Source organism: Felis catus, chromosome D4 (genome assembly GCF_018350175.1).
Source record: "Felis catus isolate Fca126 chromosome D4, F.catus_Fca126_mat1.0, whole genome shotgun sequence".
Classification (NCBI taxonomy): domain Eukaryota; kingdom Metazoa; phylum Chordata; class Mammalia; order Carnivora; family Felidae; genus Felis; species Felis catus.
The window spans coordinates 41,747,501-41,772,718 of record NC_058380.1 but is presented as its reverse complement, the minus strand read 5'-3'; the positions used below and the strand labels follow the sequence as shown (position 1 = coordinate 41,772,718).

Below are 25,218 nucleotides of genomic sequence, written 5' to 3'. Positions count from 1 at the left end.
GAGTGCATGCTCACAGGGGAGGAGCAGGGAGAGAGAGAATCCCAAGTAGGCTTTGCACCACCAGTGCAGAGACTGATGTGGGGCTCAACACAGGGCTCAAACTCACAACTCTGAGACCATGAGCTGAGCTGAAACCAAGAATCAGACGCTTAACCGACTGAGCCACCCAGGTGTCCCAACAGGAGCATTTCTAAAATCAGCCTCCCTTAGGAGTCACAAGTCCTTAACACAGCCTACAAAGCTTGCCTCACATCAGTCCTTGCTGCCTTTCCCCCTCTTCCCTTTCTGTTCTGTATTTATTTTGTACTTAAGAGGGATAATGGAGTCCTTTCTAAAGTTGTTTGAACAGAAGTTGTTTGAACATCTTAGATTTCAGCTGGTACCACTTCAAGAACTATGCGTTAAGAACTCCTTTTGGAGCCTAGTGTAGTGGGAAAAGCTCATGAACTCTGGAGACCACTGAGCGTTGGAAACATACTTGTTTCCTTTAATTAAGCCTCTTACCTGCAAAATAGAGGGAATACCTTGCAAGTTGTTAGGAAGATTAAGGGAGATATTATGTGAAAGTATCTGGCACATAGAATGTGCTTAATAAACTATGTCCTTTCCACTTTTCACTTAGATTATCATTAGAATGTGGTGAGTGGCTTTGATCTGCCCCCCCCTCCTTTTTTGCTGAATATAGAGACTGATGCATTATGATGGTTGCCTGTAGTTTAGAGTTTTTTTCCTTCCAAAGTTTGTATCTTTGTCTCGACATTCTGTTTTTGTGAAGTCTCCAGCATTTTATTACTGCTCTAATACCTCTGCTAGCAGCAGTACCCCCAACCCATCCCTGCATATAAAAAGGCAATCGCTTATTCTCTTTCTTTTTCTTAAAACTTTGTGTCTGTATTTTTATATTTTTTCATTATGAAAGTAATCATTGTTCATTTAAAAAACAAGAAAAATGATGGGGCGCCTGGGTGGCTCAGTCGGTTAAGTGGCCGACTTCGGCTCAGGTCATGATCTTGCGGTCTGTGAGTTCCAGCCCTGCATCAGGCTCTGTGCTGACAGCTCAGAGCCTGGAGCCTGCTTTGGATTCTGTGTCTCCCTCTCTCTCTGTCCCTCCCCTGCTCATGCATGCTTTCTCTCTCTCAAAAATAAATAAACATTAAAAAAAAAAACAAGAAAAATGAGAAAATAAAGAAGAGATAAAACTTAGTTGCAAACCAATCACTTGCTCTAGTGTCCATTGTGTCTTATTACTTTCCAGACTGTTCTATGCACATATACATACACATGCCCATATTTTTTGAACCAGGAGTTGTACGATTATATTTTAATTGCTTTTTCTACTTGCCCATGTATTTTTCAATGTTAGAGTCATGGAGGCATATAATTTTTTTATGGCCTCCTGGAATTACAGTGTCTGGGAGTACTGTGATTACAGTTGCTAATCTTTAAAAGAGTATTTAGTTTGTATCTAACTTTTGGTTTTTAGAAACAGTAGAGGCTTTGATTTTGAAGTCATGAGTGATTCTGATCCACTTTTTACCTTCTGAGTTAACAGTACTCATGAAATAATTTCCCTGAGATTTAATGCCGGATCCAGTTCAAACTTGCTTCTTCTACTTCGCACAGTTCTCTTGTGATGTTATCACTAACGTAACAGTACTTTCTCTCCCGTCACTTACTTATTTTGTTCTTTATCTGGTGCTAGTTTCATAATATCTTTAAACCCACACCTTCATTTTCTCTTTGTCCTATACTGGTGCCTTATCTGATCTTTAATTTTCTATTTAAAAATTTTTTTAATGTTTATTTATTTTTGAGAGAGAGAGAGAGAGAGAGAGAGAGAGAGAGAGAAACATAGAGACAGAGGAGGGGCAGAGAGAGAGAGGGAGACACAGAAGCTGAAGCAGGCTCCAGGCTCTGATGCAGGACTTGAACTCACAAACCATGAGATTATGACCTGAACCGAAGTTGGCTGATGAATTGACTGAGCCACCCAAGTTCCCCTCTTTTTTTTTAAGTTTATTTATTTATTTTGAGAGAGAGAGCGTGCGAGCGAGCGCACACACAAGCAGGGGAGGGGCAGAGGGAGAATCCCAAGCAGATTCTGCATAGTGCGGAGCCTGACGTAGGGCTCTAGCTCACCATCCAGGAAACTATAACCTGAGCTGAAACCCAAGCATTGGATGCTGAGTGGACCACCAGGTGCCCCTCTAATCTTTAATTTTCAAATAATCATACCTTCATATTGTTTAACATGTCTTTGCATTTCACCATTGATTCTTATTAAATTCATTAATTTCCATTTTATTTTCCATTTATTTTAATATTCCATTTATTTCCATTTCCACCTCACCCTAAATTTGTGATTATTTAAATATTTAATTTCCTTAATTATTCTAAAAGAGAGTTCTTGCCTGTCTCTAAATAAAAGAATCGGGGGATGCCTGGGTGGCTCAGTCAGTTAAGTGTTTGATTCTTGATTTCAGCTCAGGTCATTATCTCAGGGTTTATGAGATTGAGCCCCACATGGGGCTCTGTGCTAACAGCGTGAGCCTGTGTAGGATTTTCTCTCTCCTTCTTTGTCTCTGCCCCTGCCCTACTTGTGTATTCTCTTCCTCTCTCTCTCTCTCTCTCTCTCTCTCTCTCTCTCTCTCTCTCTCTCTCTCAAAATAAATAAACGTTAAAAAAAATAGATCTATTTGTGGGTCTGTTTTTGGCTCCTAGCCAGTTGATTATATCCTTAAGGAGCATCAGCCATTTTAAATATTTTTAATATGAAGCTCAGTAAATCATAGTGTATATGCTAAAGATAAGGCAATTAAATTTGAGCATGCATCTGAATCACTTAGAGGTCATGTTTAGTCACAAACTGCTGGGCCCTACTCCTAGATGTTTTGATTCTGCTGATTTTTTTAAAGAAATTTATTTTGAGAGAGAGAGAGCGTGTGTGTGTGCGTACAAACGAAGGAGGGGTAGAGAGCTGGGGCTGGGGGAGCAGAGGTGGGGAGATGAGAATCCCAAGCAGGCTCCATGCTGTCAGCACAGAGCCCAACCCCATGAACTGTGAGATCATGACCTAAGCCAAAATCAAGAGTCAGATGCTTAACCTACTGAGCCACCCAGGCGCTCCTTGATTCTGCCATTTTTGGGGAGGGCCTGAGTATTTGCATTTCTGACAAGTCCCCAGGTGATGTTGATGCTGCTGGTCCTGAGACCATACTTTGAGAATAACTGTTCTTAAGAAACATAGAAATTATTCTTCGATTGTTTGTACTCTCTGTACTTATTCACATTCTTTTTCTCTTTACACTAGTGGATATGACAGCTATAAGTGAGCATATTTTAGTAGAGCTGTTGCTATTTAAAAAACAAAACTTCTTATTAGTAAAAAGAGAAAGGTTCCTGCATATAGAGCTACAGCCTGGTTTGAGCTAGACCAGTAGACACAATGTTTGGAGTCCTAGTTTAGGGGCTTGGGTTGTTTGTTCCAAGACAGGTTTTCTTAAATCTCTTACAATCTTAGTTTCCTTGAAGAAAATGATTGCTACCAGGTCTCTTCTGTCTCTGCACTTCCTAAATCTTCAGGCAGCTCCTCAATGTGTTTAAACAGGCTCACAGTGTCAAATACGTCAATTAGAAAATTCTTATGTATGTGGCTCAGTCGGTTAAGCGTGTGAGTTCGGCTCAGGTCATGATCTTGCGGTCTGTGAGTTTGAGCCCCCTGTCGGGCTCTGTGCTGACTGCTCAGAGCCTGGAGCCTGCTTCAGATTCTCTGTCTCCTTCTCTCTCTGCCCCTCCCCTGCTTGTGCTCTGTCTCTCTCTCTCTCAAAAATAAATTAATATTAAAAAAAAATTTTAAAGAAAATGCTTATGTGTTATCAATAAATGTTCAAAGTAGTTTCAATAGAGGCATTATTTTAAGGTTTTATCATGATGGGGATTTAGAACTTGGAATCATAGATATTCCAAATGGCTTTGGACATCAGAGCTGCAGGACAGCTGATGGTTCACTTGTCAGGTCTGCTAGAATATCAGGTTGAGCCTGGAAGAAAGGAGGAGGTGAGAGAGAAATTTTAAAATAATGGGAATTGAAAGTGTCTTTGGATGCATTTGATTCATTGGCTCTAGGTTCAGTTCAGTGTGCAATTCTCTGATTCCTTATCAGATAGATATAACTAGTAGTTGTTACATTTATTAGTGTACTGGCAGTTTGGACCTTTGGGTTTGAAGTTCTTTCTGCTTGACAGCTGAGATGGGGGAGATGTGTAAAACCTTTTGCAGGTGGCTGGCAGGCATATTATTTGTATTTCAATGGAAAGGATGCTCTATTGGAAAAAACACAGACGAAAGGGCTTTTGTAGAGAATCACTTAGCATGTAGGTGTGTGAAAGGTGAAGCTATAGATAGCAAAGCCTGGCAGCTGATGAGAACACAGTAGAGTAAGACGAACAGGAAGTTTCTTCTAAGCACCTCAGCCTCTCCTGTGTATACTTGGTTAGTGCCACTGCGTGAGCCAGAATGCTTCAGTTATATGGTAGAGACGAGTCTCTTGTTTTCTGTCACTCTGAGTTGGCATTTTAAATCTTTTTAGAAAGTCCTTTTGACTGTTCTTTATTATTGTTGTTGTGCTCTGCCTTACCCCCTCCCCCCTTTTTTTGATGGCATGACATGTGTGGTCTTCTTTTCTTGTCATAAATGAGGAGAGAATTTTAGTAGAGTAGGAAACCTTATGACCCAGAAAACATTTGCCTGAAGTGTTCCCATGTGAGCAATGGGCATGGGCATATACTAAAAGAGAGAGGAAAAAAAGGCTTTTTGTTGAGAGTGACAGGCAGACAGGACGAGCAAAGTTTAACTTAAATCCTTTCATTGATATTGGAAAGTCATAAGCCTTCATATGACACTGCCACATTCGACTCACTGTGTGATCTGGAGCTCTGTAGCTAGTACCGTAGTGTGTGTGTGTGTGTGTGTGTGTGTGTACAGTGTAAACATTTTATGAACTGCAGTGTCTGATCCATCCGTCTGTCTGGGCAAGAATGTCCCTTGATAGTAAAAAGAACAGCAATCAGGACAGAATTGGTCAATGCGGCATGTCTAATGGTAGGAAGATATTTGAAGGACTCGCTATAGACACAATAGTCTCTCTAAATAGCCTCTTTGCACCCGGAGTCTTATTGCAAACAGGTTCATTAAGGAGAGACATTCTGACACACAGCATCACAGTAATGAAAGTAGCTCTGTTTTTCTAATATTGTATCTTGCCACTTCAGTTATGCTGCTAGTACAAGATTTCCCTTGTGTTGTTGTATATTTCTCCAGAAAAAGAATCAGTCTTCATAGAATATACAATTATTTTGTACAGGAATGTATAACTCATACCTAAGATCCAGTCTTCCCTGTTTATGTGCACTAGTGCAAAAATAATTGGCAAACACATCTTCCAGACCAAAAGATTCCAGCACCTTCAATTTGTTGGGCTAGAAGATGTTGAACCAGAGTTATAATAAACTTAAAAAAAATGTGTAATGTTCAAAATGGGTTTGTGATCAATCATAAAAGAAAAAAAATATTAGTACAGTTTCCCATGAGGTGTAATTTTTTTCCTAGGGTTTTAGCCAACTCCAGTATAGTATCTGTTCAAAGAGGGGGAAAATGCAAAAGGTTTTCATCCACCAAGCTTAACATATAACTACTATATGAAGACTTAAGCTATTGGATTTTCTGCCTGTTAATGTACAGCATGAACATTATGAACATGGAAAAAAAGGTTATATTGGTTTAAAAGTGGATATGGAAAATTTAATGTGCTCAAGTGGGAACAATGGCATATTAAAAAAAACACTCATGACACAGATCTAATAATTCACTTGCCCCTGTAGGAGAAGGGTATCAGCTCTGATACTGGCTCATAGTTTATTTTTATATATACCCCTGGTCCCTGCAGTATACCCGGTGTGTGGGTTCCAGAGAAAAGAAAGAAAATAATCTGTAGGGAAATCAGCCTGGAAACCTTTCATTAAATACATTGTACTTTGTATTGTGTCATTCACAGAATCTTCAAGAAATAAAGAAAGGAAAAACCTGTTATCAGTCTGCATATGTGAAATATTATATTTGAATACTATCATTTGTTTTAAGATTAAGGCAGAGGCTGCAGACATATTAGTTATTATTCACTTATACCTGGTAGATAATGCAACAGGGATTTAAAAATTCTTTTTCCATTTCTAGTCCCCACCTTCCTGCCTGCCTCCCTCCCCCCAGACAATGGCAAAGATACTACTTTAACTTCAAGCGGCGCTGGCTAAAATGTTTTCATGTTGGAAATGTTGCTTCTTTATAGAGGATTGGGGTGCTGAGGGTAATAAAATCAGTCTTAAAATTCTTGGGGGTGTTTATCTGTCATTTAGCAAAAGATACATTTCTAGGGAAAATTGGATAAAGTGTTAAATACATTCTTCCATGAGAAAAATATACACGCTAGGGGTGTAACTATGAATAGTGACACCTTTATCAAGTTGAATGTCCTTTGGAGTAAGCCTTTGTCTTGTCATTATAGTTCATGTATTGCTGTTGGTGGGCCTTTAAAATCTGTAAACGTCTTATCTTTTTTGCTGACTATTCATGCAGGATACGCTAGGCAAGCCAACTGTGACACATATTCTGCCTATACTTGTAGCTGTCTCTTGGACGAAAATGAACACACATCTTAAACCTAAACCTTGGGTGCCGTATAACAGTATTTAACAGACTTCCAGAATAGCAGATATTAAGTTTGGTTTTGATTTCAGATACCTGGGAGCACATTGTCCTACACAGTCTGTTGAAAGATTTATTAATTCTGAGGTAGCTTGTGTTGAAAACCATATTTTAAGTATAGAGGGATATAAGCCTATCAGTCTCACCAGACTGATAACTTTTTTCATACCTGTTAGACTCAGTGCCACCTCTTGGCCTCAGGACAGATACAGCACATTCCACTCCAGATTAGGTCACCTTGCTCAGAAAAAAAATATTGTATGAATTGGGGGAGGGATACAAAGCTTTTCAAGTGAATCAACCCCTGGGAGATTGCTTATCACAGTCACTGTGGGTAAGCTCCTAATTTGGAGGCAGTTGTTCCAGTGTTCATGTGGATCATTTCAGTTTTGGCTCTTTTCCTCCAAGTGCCTGTCTTTTGAGTTCTTAAGCCATAGACCAAATTAATTTAAAGATGTTGATGTCATATAGTACTTACGATTTGGAAATGCTTTCTGACTATGGATCATGAGGAAAGAAAAGTGTCTATTTTCAAGAGTGGATGACCTTTAGGGAGAGATTTCTTATTCCCACCATCTCTTTTTCACTTAAACAGAAGAGCACAACTAGCCCATCTCTGTCAACATTGAGGGTTGGCCCTGATCTTTAAGTGACAGTGGATGGGCGTCCCTGGTCAACTCTCCCATATCTCTGGATGACCAGTCTGTCACATTCTGAGATCTGGAGCTCACCTTCTAGATTTGACACAGTACTGTGTCAAGTGCCCTGCTGTTGAAGTGCTTCAGGAAGGAATGAGCTTTCTGTTTCTAGTCATGACTGTTGGGTCTAACATTTATTTGAGGGCAAGTAATTCATTGAGCAAACCGTTGGGCTGCATGCCCACCTGCAGCCCCTCTTTCCAGCTTCCTCCTTCTCAGGGGTTCCAGACTCAGGGATTTTTCCTAGAGGACTTCTTGGAGTCTGGAGATACCCTGCTGGGTGGTGCGCACTTCACAGCACCAGGGTTTTCTCAGGATCTCAGACAAGCTTGAATGGCAGTGAACCTCCGTCCATGTTAATGTAGTAAGAGGTGGCACATTTGCTGCTAATTGAGTGCTTACTGCATCCTGCTCAGTGATTTACATGCATCATTGTTGAGTCTTCACATTAAGCTGGTGAAATGGAGACTACTTTTCTCCCATTTGCAGGTGGGGAAACTATGTCACTAGTAAGGGACAGCACTGGGATTTTCAGATCGAAGCCTGATCTTACTCTGAAGCCCATACCCCTTATTGTTGTACTGACAACACATCCTAAGCTGTGTGGCCTCTTTGAGCTCTGCTCCCCCTTCCCTTGGCTCTCACTCACTATAGAATGACTTCTTCCCAGCGCTTTGGGGCCAGTCTTCTCCTAGTCAGGTGACTGTTAGTCCTTCCTGGAGTGAGCTGCATTTTCCCTACGAGCAAAACAAGGGAGAGTGATTCTCTTACTTAACCTGTTGTTGTAAATAGATAATGAGGTAATGTCTCTGAAAGCACATGTTACTTATTGGTCATCTTCTTTCTGTCAGGCACTGTACTAGAACCTCCAGCACAGCAGTGACATGGACAGACACAGTCCCTGCAAGCCCTTGTAAAGCTTGCAGACCTCTGGACACCACAAGACACTGAAGCAGAAAGTTACAAAATATCATAACTGTGCACCTCATATTTAAACCATCCACAGATGTTAAACTGATTTCGAGTTTAAGTCATGGTCTGTACAGGTGCTGGACTTTTTCAGGGTCCTATTGGTAATTTTCAAAGAAAGCCCCTTGCTTTCTTTGGTGTCGCCTTTTTTTTTTTTACCTAAATCCTCTAACATTGTTCTCCAGAGTTCTGCCCTCTGCCTGCTTCTCAGCTTTCTTTTTCCCTTTCTCCTTCTCTCCTCTCTGTGCCCCCATTTCTTAGTTCCCTACCTTTGCCTATTCTCCTTTCTTCCATGCTCTGATTTCTGAACCCAGTTTAAATTTAATCCTTCTTCAGATCCCACCTTGTCTTCACTGGCTTTAAGTCCTACCCCTCTTTTGATAAATGTTTTTTTAAAACATTGAGCCCAATTTTACATTCATTTTTGCTTGTGTAGGCAATCTGCCTATTTCTCCAGTTAGAATGGAAGTTCTCTGAGGGTAGGGGCCACTTCTTTGTCTCTCTAGTACCCATCCCAGGCACAAGTATGTTTTCAAATATTGAAGTAAATTTGATTTTCTCCTCTTCTTCTCTGAAACATCTCATCCTTTTTTGTCTCTAACATTTTCTCTTCATGTTCAGTTGGCCCATTGAACCAAAAACTACATATATCTCTCAACTCCTTTTTTTGAATTCTTAACTGTCTGCAGTGTCCTCATCCAGATTCCATTCCTTCCAGACACTCTCACAGCTCCCTATCAGTCACCATCTTCTAGGTAGGTGATCACCTTAGGAGAAGGTTCCCTGGTATCCCTGGTTACTGCCACTATTTGGTGTAAGTTCTTACCAACTTCCTTATCTAAATCACATAACTGGTCTTGTTACCTCTTTCCCTGAACCAGTAATCCTTCTAAAACATAGATCTGATCATGTCAGATCTTAAATGCCTTTGATAGCTACTAAAGTATTTACTAGTGAAATGATACTTTGGGATTTTTAAATTATCCATTGGAGGAGGGGGGGTTAAGGGGGTATTAGGAGGAGTATAGGTGAAATAAGACTGACCATGTCCTGATAATTGTTGAAGCTGATGGTGTGGCTTACACCACGTTGGTATATGTTTGAAAACTTCATTAATACAATTAAAAAATAAAACACAGAAAACTTTGTACAATATATAGATAATGTCTGAACTTCTTGGCAGAGCATGTAGTGCTCTCATACCTGTCTCCCCAGTGTCTCTTTTGGCTTCTGAGATCCCTCAACCCCATAGACTGACTCTGCAGCTCTCCCTGTCCTCAGCATTGATTAGAAAGCCTCAGCTCTATGAATAAATCCTCCCTTGACTACTTCATTAGCCTGATTGGGGTCTTCTCTCCTTTTGGCTTCCATATCCCTTTGAAAGACCATCATTAAAAAGCCCATAATATTGCTTCTTTGTGTATTGCTGTGCTGCTTACCCTCAACTCATCATTGAGGACTGCCCAAACCAAGAAGCTTCCTTCCTACTGCCCCACTTCTAGTTTCAGGTCACCTGCTGCCTGCCTGTTGAGTGTTAGGCGCTTAATGAATGCTTGAGATAGAATCTAGTAGTTACTTCTGGCCTGTAACATGGGGAGAATTCACCATCCAGCATTTGGGACTTTGGTAGTGGATTCCTTTCCTCTTCATTCCCAAGACCATCCCAGCCTCTTCCCAGGGAATGAAGTGTATATGCATATCCTTAAGAGGATGATAGGTAAACTGTACTGTACAAGTGCAAGGTACCCAAATGTTCATTAGCATGTCAAAATAAAACCCTTTGCCCAGATTTGACCAGCTTTTATCTCTCTTTAATTGTGGCTTTTAAAATTGTCAGGCTCTACATTTAGACTTATGAGGTCTCCCTCCCTCTTTTTGGTCCACTTCATAAAACTGGGTGAGGGAGTTGTCTTTGCCACCTATGCTTTGTGGGAGGACATCTTCAGCCAGCCTTCTGCCAGAGCCCATTCTAAAGGCCCTACGGCTAGGCTCTAAGATGAGCAGAAGAATAACCCTTTTATCAACCTTTACAATGTATTTCACTTATTTCTGGCCACTTAATTATTCTAAACTCCAATACAACTGTGGAGCCCAGAGTTAAAAGTAGAAAATGTTTAAAAGATTTGAGAAATGAACTGATTTTTGTGGCCAGGAGAAGTGAAGACCAAGGTATGAGCTAATCACGGTTTCCAAACACATGAAATAATTTTACATGGAAGGTGGTGCCAGCTGTTAGCCATTTGAGTGAAAACAAACAAAAGGACTTAGGTTGCAGCTGGAGGGATTTTAGTTAGGTAGAAATTTTTCATTAAGTGGTTCTGGGTGGGAACTGGGTTCCCATCCCAGTAGATTGTTGATTTAGGTCCAGATTGGAGGGCAGTAAGGTGGATTTGAGGACTTTAAGCATCCTGAAAATTGGGCTTTGTGATTTAAAAAATCAGCAGCTGTGAATGCCCTCTGTGCGCAGTGCTTGTAGAATGAGGATTCCCTCCTTCCTCCCACCTTCCCCCAAGTTGAAAGAAATTAACCTCAATTAAAGAAAATAGTGATGAATGGCTACAGAGATAAATATGATATATCACACAGGAAAAACTACATTAAAAGAACATTAAAGTTGGGACAGAAAGCACTAAAAATGGAAAAATTCACAGTTAAGGTTGAAAACTGATATTGTTTACATCTCTGCTCATATGTAGACCTAACAGGACACATTAAGAAATTATGCTTTGAGTATGCTCTGTTATGCTAAGAAGTTAGTTTTTTGACTTAACACACTCAGCTTAATATACAGTTTCGTTGCCCAGCTTTAATTAAGGCATCGTCCATGAATGATTATAGCCCATGGAAAAAAACCTGTTACTTTTACCAGAAGAGTTTTGGTGTTTGTTTAAATATGAAGTTTTGGAGGGGGCCAGGTGGTGTTTCTGTGACTCTGTGCTTTGCTTTGCTTTTCCTTGTCTCTCTTTTCTTTTTTTTTCTTTTCTTTCAAGATTTTATTTTTAAGTAATCTCTACACCCAGCATGGGGCTTGACTTTACAACTCCAAGGTCAAGTCACATGTTCTACTGACTGAGCCAGTCAGGCACCCCAACTTCCTTTTTTTTTTTTAATGTTTGTTTGTTTGTTTGTTTAATTTATTGGAGAGAAACAGAGTGTGAGCCGGGGAATGGCAATGAGAGAGGGAGACACAGAATCCGAAGCAGCTCCAGGCCCTGAGCTGTCAGCACAGAGCATGACGTGGGGCTCAAATCCATGGACCATGAGATCATGACCTGACCCGAAGTCGGCTGCTTAACCAGCTGAGCCACCCAGGCACCCCTGGGCAAGCCTATTTTAGCTTTTCTAAAGTCAAGAATTTCTTTTGTAAAGCAATGAGGTTTTTTTTACTAAAATATTAATAACTTATGAACAGGTTTAATAATTTTGAGTGATATATATAATTTGTATGTATTGAAAACAAAATTTAGCTTTTATCCCTTTGCTCTAGGAGTGGTTTTTTACTGCTCAGCAATAGATCTAAAATTTCGTTATGTATTTTTTAAACAAATTACTGCATTGTAACAGCCATAATCAGAATCAAATCCAGTCACATTTTTAATTTACATCACATTGTGATACTAGAAAATCATCTTTCTGTAAAGCTCTTACCTAATAAGATTTATCTGCTTACTGTGGTTTTTTGTGTGTATGTACATGTGTTCACTGTACTCAAAGGGGTCTGGAAAAGCATGGTTTCGATGTAGGGTATAGAGTAAATATTTGTGTAGGGTAGAGCTTGAAGAGTACAAAACTTAATCAGTCTTTAGCTTCTCCATCCCTTCCCCTGACTCTGAAGAGTTGCTACCTTTGCCTGTACTAAGAACCAAAATAACAAAATACTACCTTCCAAAAACCGTAGCATGTATGCTAATGCTAAGTTTTATATGCTTCCTGAAGAGGATGAATCTCTCTCTCCCCTCCCCCCCTCGCCCCCTCCTCTTCTTGCTCTCTCTTTCCATTTTGGGGGGAATTTTGAGCTCCTTCATTGACCACAAGCTTATTTGTGGAATGGGACAGTGAAAATTAACTATTTCTGAAATCACTGAGCTATGAAGAACAAATTAAATTTAACAAATTTAGTTACTAAGTCTTAAAATTTTGTTTTTGATGCAGAAAGAGAATTTGCTTTTTATTAAAAAAGTATATATAGGTAAATAAAATCATACCAACTTGTATAATCTACATTAATAAAATAGCAGATGGGTTAAAAGTGTTTCATTAGTAATTTTAAGGAAGGAAATATGAACCACAATTGTTATAGAAGTTTTCTATTTTTCTTACTGAGTCCAATGAAATTGCCCTAAGTGAAATGATTATTAGCCAGTAGAATTTATTGCATACTGACCTGGGTAATATCAATTTGGGTTCATGACAGGGATATACTCATGGTCTCTTGTCACAGATTTTTAGGTTGATTTTCTTCCTAGATAAATGAGTTTTGTTTCCAGTTAATTAAAAGAAAAAGCTCAGGAAGCTAAACATTCAGAGTGAGAGAGAGAGAGAGTTAGTTGAAAATAAAAAATGAAACCACTTTCTGGTGGTTTCTTTAGGACACCATGCAGTCTCTGTTTCTTAGTACAGAAAATAAAACCTGTAAGCCTATTTGGGGTTTTAAATGTGATATAAATGTAACGTATCATCATAAGTATGCAAACATGTCTTAAAACACGGTTTTGTATGGAAGCAATTACTGGCAGTGAGTGAGCTACACACCCCAAGAATGGGTTGGGGCCAAATAATCGCACGTTTCTAAACAATTACTTTTGTGTGGGTGGGAGAGCAAGGTTAAGTTTTATTAGGAATTAATCCTAGCTCTTACTTTACTTCTGATCACATACTTGGTAACCCAAATAAATAAGAGATTTCATGTTAGGAATAGGTTATTTTTTTTCTCTTGGTAAAGTCTTCCAGTGAGGAGTGATTAGTTTTTGTAGAAGGAGGACATGATGTATGTAAATATGAACATGACCAAATGCACATACAGTTTTGCAGTTTTCAGACTTTGGGCCTTGTAATGGTTAAAGATACTGCTGCCTTTGTGACGTGATACTTGAGCATTCTTTAGCTGGGTGTGTTGTGTTCATCTTTAACAGATTTAATGGGAACTATGAAGGTTAGATCTTATCATCTGGAAGTAACAGGCTCTGCAATTTTCTCCCAACTCACCACTAGCTTGGAAAAGACCCTGGTGACAGGTGTCTCCTTTCTGTTCTCTTCATCCTGTGTGTTTTGTTCTCTATAATTATGAAGTTATCAAGGTGATTTTGAAGTGATTATGACGTTATCAAGGTGATTTTGCGTTGTAATATTTGAGTGGGTGGCATGGATCTTTTTATTTATTTCATTTTTAAATTAAATTTGGATCTTAAAAAATTAAAGTGAAGAAACTTAATCTTTATAAAAATGATTTTGTCTGCCAACCAATTCTCTGGAGCCCTTTGGACCTCAGTGATACTAAGTTTAGACAGATCTCTTTTCTCAGGCCAGTGTCATCATAGCTCCCAAGCCAGAGAGCTGTTTTGGGATAGGCCACAGGTTGAGCAGCCAGCTAAGCAGCAAAGGGACTAGCAGCCCCTTTAACTGTTGTCAGAACACTGTATTGACGAGTGAGGCTTGGTCAAGTTACTTAACCTTTTTTCCTTGATTTTCTATTATGTAGACTAGAAATGATAATATCTGACTTGGATCTCATAGGGATGCTTCAATCCATTAAAGTCATTAAAGCACTTTAAGGTATAAGGCACTAGATATAAGGCATCTTCATTATTGTTATCATTACTGTTATTGCATTACAGTGCCATATACAAAGGGGGGCTTTTTTAATGCTAGAGTCTCAGAATGAGCTCTATGGATTTAGTAGTTGGCAGGGGACATTAAGAGGTCAGGTTACCTGTCTTCCTACTCTTGAGGCCAGTTTCTGTTCCTCACTGTCTCTGTTAGTTTGTAAGCAAAAGCAAACTATGTTATTTGCTTGAAAATTGAAAAAGAAAATTGAGGGAAATGGGAGATGGCTGTAGTCTACCTTGAATTATTTTTCCTAGGAGCTGCTGTTGGTATGGAGCTTCCCAGAGTGTATACTCTGTTGGTTCCCTTTCTGTGGCTTGCGTATTCAAGAGTTTTAAAGGGGGTCGTGGGCTTTTTGATGCATCCTCATTTACAACTTTCATTCTGTTGTTTTTGTTTGTTTGTTTTTGTTTTTTTTTTAGAATACCATTTCTGTAAGGAAGAAGAAAGGTTGAGGGTAGGGTGGTTAAAGATCTTTGAATGTTTTTGGGTAGTGTTAAAAGGCATTTTTTACAAGATGATTATGTTTCCTAGATCAGCCCCTTCTGGCATTTTGTCTTGAATTCTTCCTCACACCTCATATAATATTCCAGAAGGAGATGCACTTCCATATGGCCTTGGCTGGCACCAACTTGATGATGTCCTTCAGAAAATAGAAGATCAACTCTCCTCTCCCAGAGTGAAGTTTGCTTCCTGGAGTGCAGGTTCTTTGGATCTTAAGGTGTTACTTTTCTAAAATAATCTACCCTGTCCTTTGTCTTAATTTTATGAAACTAATGAGGGTGACTATATTGATTCTTCTTGGTTAAGAGATTTTGCTACTTTCTATGTTTATTCTTTTTAATTTTTGATACATACTCTTGAGTACAACGATGTATTTTGCTTCTACTACCTTGTTTCTGGACTGAATATTCTTGTGCAACGTACACATGTAACTTGATGACATGTCCAGTTTGTAAAGCACTTGTTCTTCAAATATAGTGCTTTGTAGCTAGATGAAGCATAAGAGAGCTAAGTGCTGTGGTGTTAAATACAAGGTAATTCTGTTCATCAAAAAAAGCTTTACAAGGGAGCCTACAGAAACAACTGCAAGTACTAAAGAATTAAGAAGTGCTGAAATAAATATGGATGGGTCAAAACAATTCATCATTTATTTGGTTTTCTAACTTTTCTTCATTTACTAGAATCCTAAAGTTACAAAGCATATTGCTTTTAAATACGAGTAGAGTGATAGGCTTTTCCAAGTCTCCTCTGTCCCCCAAGTATTTAATGTGTAACAGTGGAATTTCTGGTATTGATTTGTTTGTATGGAAAATCTTAATGAGATCATAGTTTTGTATTTAAAGAATCACTTTTGGGGACCAGGAGTAAGAATACAGTTACATGAAATTGGGATTGTTGTGGAAAATGAGGGACATGTGGTATAATACTAGTTTTTCAGAATCAAGAGTAAAATAAGTGAAATTCCTTTTAAACTGAAGCTAGCTATTGCTACCTCTATACCTGAAATATTTTCTTCTTCTTTATCTATTTATACCCACATGTGAAAATTCTTAGGTGTGGATCATGGCTGACAAAACTTTTATGTTCAATATTACCTATTTTTCTAAAGAGATATGCAGCACCCATTATTTTTCCTTCAGCTATTTCCTTCCTTCCCAAGTTTCATATCATAATTTCATCTTCCATCCGACTCTAAATAGAATTTAAAGTAATTTGCTATGCCACCTTTTCCTTTGTGGTTAAATACACCTCCTAGGGAGTTCACAAATGACCTAAATGGACTAATGTGATTTTTATATATTTCCTGAGTAGTCAAACTGGGTCATCCTTGGAGATGCCCCAGAACTGGTGGGGCTGTAGGAGTGGATGGGCATGAAGCAGATAGTTCTGTGGTTATCAGGGATTCCCTAGTATTCATATGCCTATAGTTGATAGCCAGGGTTGGGTTCATCTTGATTTGTACTGTTACTCAACCATTTTTTCCACTATTAGGGCCTAAGGAGCCTTGTTAGACATTGCGTCCTAATCTTTGTCCTCTCCCCACTCCCACTACTCATAAAATCCTAATGAATATGATTTTGTTGGGTAGGGTAGAACTTTGGAGGACCATAAACTACTGCAATATCTATAATATTTTTCTTCTGTTGAGAATGCATGATTTAGGACCACAACTTGGATGTACATTTTTTTCCTCCTTTATTGAGATATAATTGACTTATATAATTTTAAGGTGTACAATGTACTAATTTGTTACAGGTATATATTGAGAAATGAATACCACAGTAGGGTTAAACAGATAATTAGCTTTGTGTATACGTGTGTGTGTGTGTGTGTGTGTGTGTGTGTGTGTGTGTGTGTGTGTAGAATGTACAGATTATTTAACAACTTGGCTATTTATATTCTAGCCAATGTTGAGTACGTTTTTGGAGACTCAGTAGTGAGTACAGCTATGGTAGTTTGGTGGTAATTACTAGTCACCTTGAGAGGTTACATTCAATTTGTCTTTTCAGCCTTAGTTTTAATATGAAGATGAGTACTTGGTGGTATGCTTAGATAGGCTTTGTTAGGACATTCTCCTGTCCTGCCTTCCCCCCATTTACACATTTTTCTTGTTATAAAAGTAGTACATTTTCATTGCAAATGAAATTCAGAAGATACTTAGCTCATAGAATTTCTTCAAAAATGGAGCTGTTTTATTATGGTTTTGTACTTCTAGTTTTACATGTGATTATGGAATGCTTTCACAGATTTAAAAATGGAACAGTAAAACTGAATTATGTATAAATGTCGTGGTTAAGAATGGTTGTTCTCCTGATGATTTGTTTTCAAGCTGTGTTTATTAGTATTTGATTCACATTGATACTGGTAATTCCTTTTCAGTTTGAAACCATACTTACATTCTATCAAGATGATAGGATTTCAGAGGAAAAAAATTAGGAAAAAATCTATCTGATGGTTTTTCTGGCCCTGAAGTCTTAGAAATAACTATATTTTTCCATTGAAATCCTTTCTAACATCTATACAGAAAACACACCCTGAGTAAAATAAGCTTCAGGTGTGGTCCTTGACTTCTCTCTGAAAAAAAAAAAAACCTTTTCATAACCAAGTACAAAATAATATTAAAGGCAGTTAACTAAATAAGTCTCAATTCCAACTAAGATTCTTGCATGAAAATTACATCTTCTGTATTATTGAAGTGTGAGATTATAGCCAGCTGTGGTAACCTATAATCCATTTCTCTACATTGCTTTTTGGTGTGAACTGAAAACTATTATCATGAAGTGAAGTCTTATAACCCATTTTAGTTGATTCAGTTTCCTGGAATTTATCACTAATATAATCAGAACACATTCCCTTAGGAATTTGTGTTTATACCAAAAACATACACTCCGACCCTGGAATATTTTTCTTCCTCCCCCCCATTCAAATGAAAGATAAATAGCATTTTTTTTAAAGGTATATTTGTTACATCTGTAAGTGTAAGTAAAACCAATAGATTCATTAAAGATTCTGATTAAGATAATAAAATTCATTGATAGATTTTGCTTCAGTTGCATATTAAATTAGCAGATGTCACATACTGGGCAATTAGAAATGCTATTAATTCTCAGGTAGGAATACTAACTTGAAAATTTCAGATGACTTTTGTGCAAAATAATGGCAGAATAATGCCCCCCTGCCCCCACCACCATGTCCAACTGTTAAGAAATTGTGAATGTTACCTGCAAGGGACTTTGCAGTTAAAGGGTTAAGGACCTTGAGATAGGGATTGCATCCTGGATTATCCTGGTGGACGCAGCCATCACATGAATCATTAAAAGAGTCTTAACTTGCTGTGGTCAGAGATGTAGAGGTGGCTATACAGGAATGGCCAAATAGATACATTGCTGGCTTTGAAGATGGGGGAAGGAGGCCTCCCTGAGCTCAAGGAACGAAGTACCCTGGAGCCTCCAGAAAGGAACGAAACCCTACTAGCATTTTTATTTTAGTCCATGGAGTCTTGTGTTGGGCTACTGACCAACAGAATTGTAAAAAAGTAAGTTTTTGTTTTTTAAGTCACTATAAAGTAGTGGTAATTTATTATGACCACCATCGAAAGCTGTCATTCCAATCTTTATGCTTATAATTTATTGAATAAAATTATTACTGAAATCTGAAAACTATGAAGGAACAAAAGCTATTTGGTAACATGGATAATACTGACCAATTTGTAGGACTTCCTTATATATGGATTGGTACAATTCCAATTCATTTTGCTTTTTTTTTTTTTTTTCTTTGAGAGAGCATGTGCGTGTGTGAGCTGGGGAGGGGCAGGGAGAGAGAGAGAGAGAGAGAGAAAGAGAGAGAGAAAATCTTAAGCAGGCTCCACGTCCAGGGCAGAGCCCAACGAACTACATGGGGCTTGGTCTCATCACTCTGAGATCATGACCTGAGCCAACGAGTCCTACACTTAACCAACTGAGCAAACCAGGTGCCACAGTTCATTTTGCTCTTAAATAACAATGAATTGTTTGTCTTTGCAACTGTTATTTTTTTTCTAGTGCTATAATTGTATGAGGACATATAGTAGACATTCAGTAAATGTTCAGAACAGTAAAATTACATGGTCAAAATTTGCATTAGTTGTTAATGTTGGAGTTTGAGAAAGGGGCTTGAAGAAAACTAGGAATATAAATGCTTGTGTTAGGTTTGAAGAAATGTCTCCAGGCTTTTGACAAATGCACCTCACATTTCTGTCTCGTTTGACAATTGTCAAGGAATTATTTAAGGGCTTATTGGAGTCAAATCCCAGGGTATACCAGGGCTCATTTCTGTCTTGATAAATGGGCCCCAGTGGTAGCCAGGTTACAGTGGCTGTGAGGAGCCTTAATCTTTCAGATAATGGTTTTTTATTAAATTAGTTGTAAAATGACAAGTTTTAAGATATAGCAAGAGATTTAAGATCAACATAAATACGTACAATAAAACAGGTAAACCTACATACTTTTATTTATTTATTTTTTAATATTTTGAGAGAGAACAAGCATGAGCTGATGAGGGGCAAACAGAGAGAAGGAGAGAGAGAGAATCCCAAGCAAGCTCTTGCTGTCCGTGCAGAGCCCAATGTGGGGGCATGAGATCACAGCTTGAGCTGAAATCAAGAGACGCTTAACTGACTGAACCACCCAGGCACCCCGACCTACATACTTCTTAATTGCTTTTAAGCTGCTTCTCTACTTTCACTGGCTAATACGTTAGGATATTCAGTCAGAAATATTTGTTGTAGCTGCACTGGGAATATAGGTCTGCTATGATAGTGCTTGTTGACCCATAGGGAAGTTAGACCTTAAATAATTACAAGTGCTGAGAATAAGGACAGGGTGCTGTAGGAAGAGATAATAACCTACTCTAGTCCAGGTAAAGAAACTGTCTCTGAGGGCATCTCTGAAGGTTCAGGAAGGAGAAAAGGAAAGGGATTAAAGCAATGAGAGAATGGCTGGGGCACACAGAAAATCTGGGTCATTGTGAAGGGTCAAAAGATAGAGATGCACAGGTTGGCAGATGTCAGATCTTGTAGGGTCCTGTTAAAGGATTTTGGAAAAACCAGCTATAATTTGGAGGAGAATGGTTTGGATGGGAGAAAAAGTAAATTCAAGAGAAGCTGAGGTTGGAGTCTATTTTAACTATCAAAAGATGTAGTCTGTTCTAGGGTGGTAGACATGGGGATGGAGAGTAGATGGATCCAGAGATTCTTTAGGAGATAAACTAGAAGCCATTTGGAGATTGCATGTGAGTTTTCAGAGGGGGTGGGGAGAGATTGTTATGGAACTAAAATAATCCTGCCAACAAAAAGGACACCTTCTTATTGACTTACAAGAGAGAGAAAGAACACAATTTATTATTGAGTAGACATTAACAGATTTACATGCATGTAGGATAACACAAAGTGACTATAAAGTTGGGACAAAATCTCACAGTTGAGAAACACTTGAGCTAATTCTAGTGGTTTGTTTTTACATATTGAGGTGATCTGGCATGTGACCTTGGAGATATCTCTGCAATGAAAACTGGAGAGTGGACTTAATCCCTACAGATTTACCTCTGTTCTAATGGTTAATGTAAAGACTGAGATTCACTATAGCTCCAAGAAAATGCTCTTAAGAAAATGGGAAAAGATAAAATAGTCCATCCCTTTGGACTTTGTAAATGGAAAAAAATTATTTTCCAAGGACTCAGTGGTCAATGGTGCTATTTAATAAGCTCAATTCTGGAGAAGGAGCAAATTTGAGGAGTCCTAGGGCAGCACTTGTGGAAGTTCCTTTTGAAGTTCCTGTTAGGCATTCTCTTGGAAATGACAGGTAGACAGTTGAGTACATTTGCAGTGTAGAAGAGCAGTCTAAGCTGAAGGTAGGGATTTTGGTGGCCATCAAAGTTCAGTTGATAACTTAAACCTCGGAGTACCCTGGATTGCCTAGAGAAATGGGAGGTTGGGTGAGGAAGAAAAGAGGAAGTCATGTCTTTTCTTGTATAATCATGGAGTTAACATAAGTAGATTACCCTAAAAGATTACCTCTGAAGACCTAATCGTAGCAATGGTCAACATTCTCATTTTTTGTTTACTTTTTCTAGGGAATGTAGCTGAAAATTTAGGTCACACGCTCTTGTAACCTAGAATTTTGCTCTTATTTTTACTTATTTTTGAGAGAGAGAGAAAAAGAGAGAGTGAGTGCAAGCAGGGAAGGGCAGAGAGAGCAGGCAGAGGACCTGAAGTGGGCACTGTGCTGATAGGAGAGAGCCTGATATGAGGCTTGAACTCACGAACTGTGAGATCATGACCTGAGCTGAAGTCAGATGTTTAACTGACTGAACCACCCAGGCATCCCTAGAATTCTGCCTTTTATACACTGTACATTCTCTTCCAGTTTCTTAGGTCTCCTCTTTACTCCTTTTCCTGCGCCCCTGTATATTCTGAACCACCCTCTCCTTTTGGGTCAGTGTGCTTTTGCATGCTGTCTTTGTCTCTCTTTTTGAACTGTTGCTTATTTGGAAATGTTTTCAGTTTCCACATGTAACTTTTAGATGTTTATTCCCTTTCACGGAGTGAGGTATACTTTTACTGTTCATTCGTTGGGTCTGGTATGTGCCAGGTTTTGAGGCCACAGCACAGATCTTTGCTCTCTCATGAGGGTGGGTGAAATGAAGAGAATGGCTTTTGTGCAGATGGAAATAGGATGAAGGGAGAACTTGTCTTGTTGGGAAGACATACAGCCGATCCTTGAATAACGTGGTTTGGACCTTGCAGGTTCACTTACATGCACATTTGTTTTGATAAATCAGTGTTGTGAATGTATTTTTTCTTTCTTATGATTTTCTTAATAACATTTTCTTTTCTCTAGCTTAGTAATATTTTCTTTATTGTAAGGATACAGTATTTAATACATATAACATACAAAATATGTGTTGACTTTTTATGTTATTGGGAAGGCTTCTGGTCAATAGTAGTGTAGTTTGGGAAGAGTCAATTTATACACAGATTTTCTACTGCAAGGAGAGTGGAGCAGTTGGCATCTATAACCCCCACATTGTTCAAGGGTAGACTGTACGTGACGATGGAACCCAAGTGCTTCTTGGGTAGATGCATTTAATAATGCTCTCAGTGAAGTAGTTGTTGCATATTGAAAAAGAGTGTGTTTTTTTTTTTGTTGGTTTTTTTTTGGTACCTGTAATGAAAGGCAAATTGGAAAATGAAATACAGGGGAAAATATTCTCCTATTAATATTTGCAAAAATATTTTGATCTAGACTAAAATAGAGACCATTTTTGCCCATTTATCTTATTGGACAGCTCGGTTTGTAAGTATGTTGTGTTGGGGGCAACTTTCCTGAATAGCATATTGGTAAATCCTGTACTCGTTGGAAAAGGCAGTGGTTCCTTATTGAGAGATACTTTTGCCACCTGGGGTTTGGCAAATAGAAAAACAGGTGGAGGTGGCATTCAGGGACATGTTTTTATTTTATGAAGGGTAGTGGCTGTGAACTGAAATACAAACACAAACAAGAGTGGGCAGTGATGACTTAGACAAAGATTTTTACCAACTGTCAGCATGAGATATTCAGTAGACTAACTGTTTTAATGGATTTATCTTAGACAGTTTTTCTGCTATGAAAGTGTCGGTTAATAATTCACCCTTCCTTAGAGGCTGAGGAAGCAATCACATGCTGTAAGCCGGCACTTTGGGGCCTGTCGTTTTGCTGGAGCTCATCTTGGCCGGAGCGCTGTGCCTTGTTGGTTGTGACACAAGTGCCAAGTGTCTGCACTTTGACAAATGGAGGCTTGGGAGAGCTAAATAAGGGACGGTTAGAGTGATTCACTTCAAGTGGCATCTGGAGTAATGGATTACTGTAACTATTCATCTCCACATCGAGAAGAATAGAGCTATATGTATTTTCCAAAAAGTTTATTTTGAAGTAGGGTGGTGTTCTGTATGGGGGAGAGTGTGGTAGTGGGAAGACATTATTTTCTATGGAATATTTGTGAAGCTTTAGAGAAGGGGCAAATTGGACTTACTGATTGATACCTTGGATATGTTTTTATTGTCTAGCTAAGTATTGGATGCAGATGTACCTGTAAGACTTACCCTTTGGCAGTGTGAATGTTAAGGTTAGAAACTTTGAGCCTATTACCCATACGAATTGTCACACAATTCGTTTTGATGCAATAGTGAACATAACTCCACTGCAGATTTAAGTACTATTTATGTGAATTTTATTTCCCTATTTAGTCACTGAATCATATTGTGGTGTTGGCATGGTAAGTTTTGTAATTTGCTTTCTTGTGTGAAGAGTGCTTTTCTTCTACCGAATGTTCACTTCTGCATACTTTTTTAGTTAGGCATTATGTCATTACAAAGATTTACAGTTATTTAATAATGATTTATTGTAGTAATTTATTCTGCCAGCTGTGGTACATTTTCAGTGGAATTTGTAAATCAGATTTATATAGAAATTTACCAGGACATGCATTTCAGGATTTAATAAAACATACTCTTAAAATCTTTCCAAGTAGGTACTTTTATGCTAACACATTTGGGTTTAAGCTTTACTTTAACAACCTCTGTTAATGTTCAAACTCTGCTGTGTCTGTCCCACAACCATTGAAAGAGGAGTCTGTGAGATCTGTTAAAATAAAGTACATAGTTTCAGGTCATCCACTTTGCTTCCTGACCATTAGTGTCATGTAATATTTGACCTGGGGTGTTCACGTGATGTTAAGGGACAAGGAAACTTCCCGGCATTAGGCTCTCTGAAGTTCCATACATTTTAATCACGATTACAATGTATATGCAGAATCATAACAGAGAGTGGATCTAGTAGGTTATGTTCACGTCGAAGTGTTCAGTGTCAGATTTTCTCCCCCTGTTTCAGAGCTCACTGGCCACTGACCATGTGGAAGACATTTAGCTTTGGCAGACTTGCCAGCTCACACTCCTCCTGCAACGTCTTTGTTATGGTTCAGATATGGCAAGATATTAGGCTTTCTTTTTTCTTTCTCTTTTTAAAAAAGATCGTTGAGACTTTGTTTGTTTACTTGATGGTATGGATGTGTTTAGAGAAGGATAGAAAAGAAGGAAAGTGTACAGATTACTTTATGGCTTGTAATTTTTTTCAACCTGGTGATTTGAGAGGCTGTCTTTGAAATGCATGATTGCCAAGTAATTTGTAAAAATGACTTGTTCTCTGAGACTACATGAGAATTTTAGTTCTAAGATGAAACTGCTAATTCACAGCTTCAGTCAGCTGGTTATTTTGTCTCCAGCAGCATGAAACATCTCATTTGACTTACTGCTGCCCCCCAAACACATTGACTTCATCGATCAGTTGTTTTAATATTGTGAAGACACAGTCTTTAATGTGCCTGGAAGCTGCAATTTCAGGTGATACTTAATTGTATTTAAAGCAGTACACTTGGCACTATCTATCTAAGATGGAAGTGCATTCATTTGAAAACACCGCACCCTCCTGTTTTTCCTAGTAGTTTGTATTTGTTTATCACGTTCAGGCATGAGTTAAACAGAATGTAACAAAACAAAAAGAGCCAAAACAACTTAACCTCTGAAATGTTAATTCCTTTCCATTTAGGGTTTTTGTTTGTTTTTTTGTTTTATTGTGGTGTGGTTTTTTTTTTCCCCCAACAAAATGTGACAAGATAAAAAGTTTGTCATCTGTTGTCTTATTTCTTAATAGATCTAATTTTTAAAAATTCTTAGAAATACCACACAACAGTTAATAACTTGTTTTCATATAGACATGTGTCATAGTGCATTAAATTTAGATCTTTTAGTGATCTCCTCAGACTAGAAACAATCTTAACATAAATTCATTAAAAAAATATATAGATATACACACATACATAGTATGGTGCTTGGGAGTTAACTCTTGATTGAGTTAATGTTTCTAGAAAAATTGTTATGATTTTTCTGTGATTACTTGTATGCTGTCTGGACAAATGACTCCTTAGTATTTGATATTTATTTATCTTCATTTTGAGAAAAATAAATCTGTAGTACAAGGGAAACTAAGAGACGGGGGATGTCTGGAAAGAGAACAGAAATGGACTTTCCTTGAGAGATTTCATTGCTGATCTCTTAGATGTGCTGCATTTTCCTTGAAGGCATTTGCCACTTTTATGCTAAAGAGACCTCAGAGGAGGATTGAGCTCTGCTCTTTCTCACAGAGCACTGCAGTGCTCACAATGTACTAGGTATCTTTACCAAGTTTAAATGCAAAGGGAAAGAATATTTTACCAGTGAGTTCATAGTTCTGGATTTAATTTTGACCTTATCGGTGTTTTAAACTTTTTCTTTTGGGGTTACCTGAGAAAACTTTAAAAATGATAACAAATTGGAACTTAAGAAGGCTCATAGTTCAGAGATGGCAAATATGTTTCATCTTGTGGGTGAATTTTGGCTGACTGGAGGGGAGGGGAG

General features: G+C 38.3%; 1 protein-coding gene and 2 long non-coding RNA genes across 21 annotated transcripts in view; 1 reads left to right on the top strand and 2 right to left on the bottom strand.

The window, feature by feature from the left end:
• The window catches only part of BNC2 (basonuclin 2), a 437,823-nt gene that overhangs the window by 95,947 nt on the left and 316,658 nt on the right, over positions 1 to 25,218 (top strand). The window contains exon 1 of one of the 19 annotated variants that reach the window (XM_045042553.1): positions 14,818 to 14,970. The exons of the other annotated variants lie outside the window; for them this stretch is intronic. The gene's annotated coding sequence lies outside the window, so the exon portion shown is untranslated. Of the gene's footprint in view, positions 1 to 14,817; positions 14,971 to 25,218 lie in introns of those variants that run through there. 19 annotated transcript variants of the gene reach the window in all.
• On the bottom strand, positions 3,778 to 8,195 carry LOC102902317. Its single transcript, XR_006588503.1, has 3 exons — positions 8,107 to 8,195; positions 6,929 to 6,996; positions 3,778 to 4,039 (listed from the first exon to the last, which is right to left on the bottom strand). It is a non-coding gene; the product is annotated as an uncharacterized LOC102902317 (long non-coding RNA).
• The window catches only part of LOC123378952, a 26,708-nt gene continuing 20,810 nt past the window's right edge, over positions 19,321 to 25,218 (bottom strand). Inside the window, exon 3 of the long non-coding RNA XR_006588502.1 lies at positions 19,321 to 20,703. This is a non-coding gene — a long non-coding RNA (uncharacterized LOC123378952). The remainder of the gene's footprint in view (positions 20,704 to 25,218) is intronic.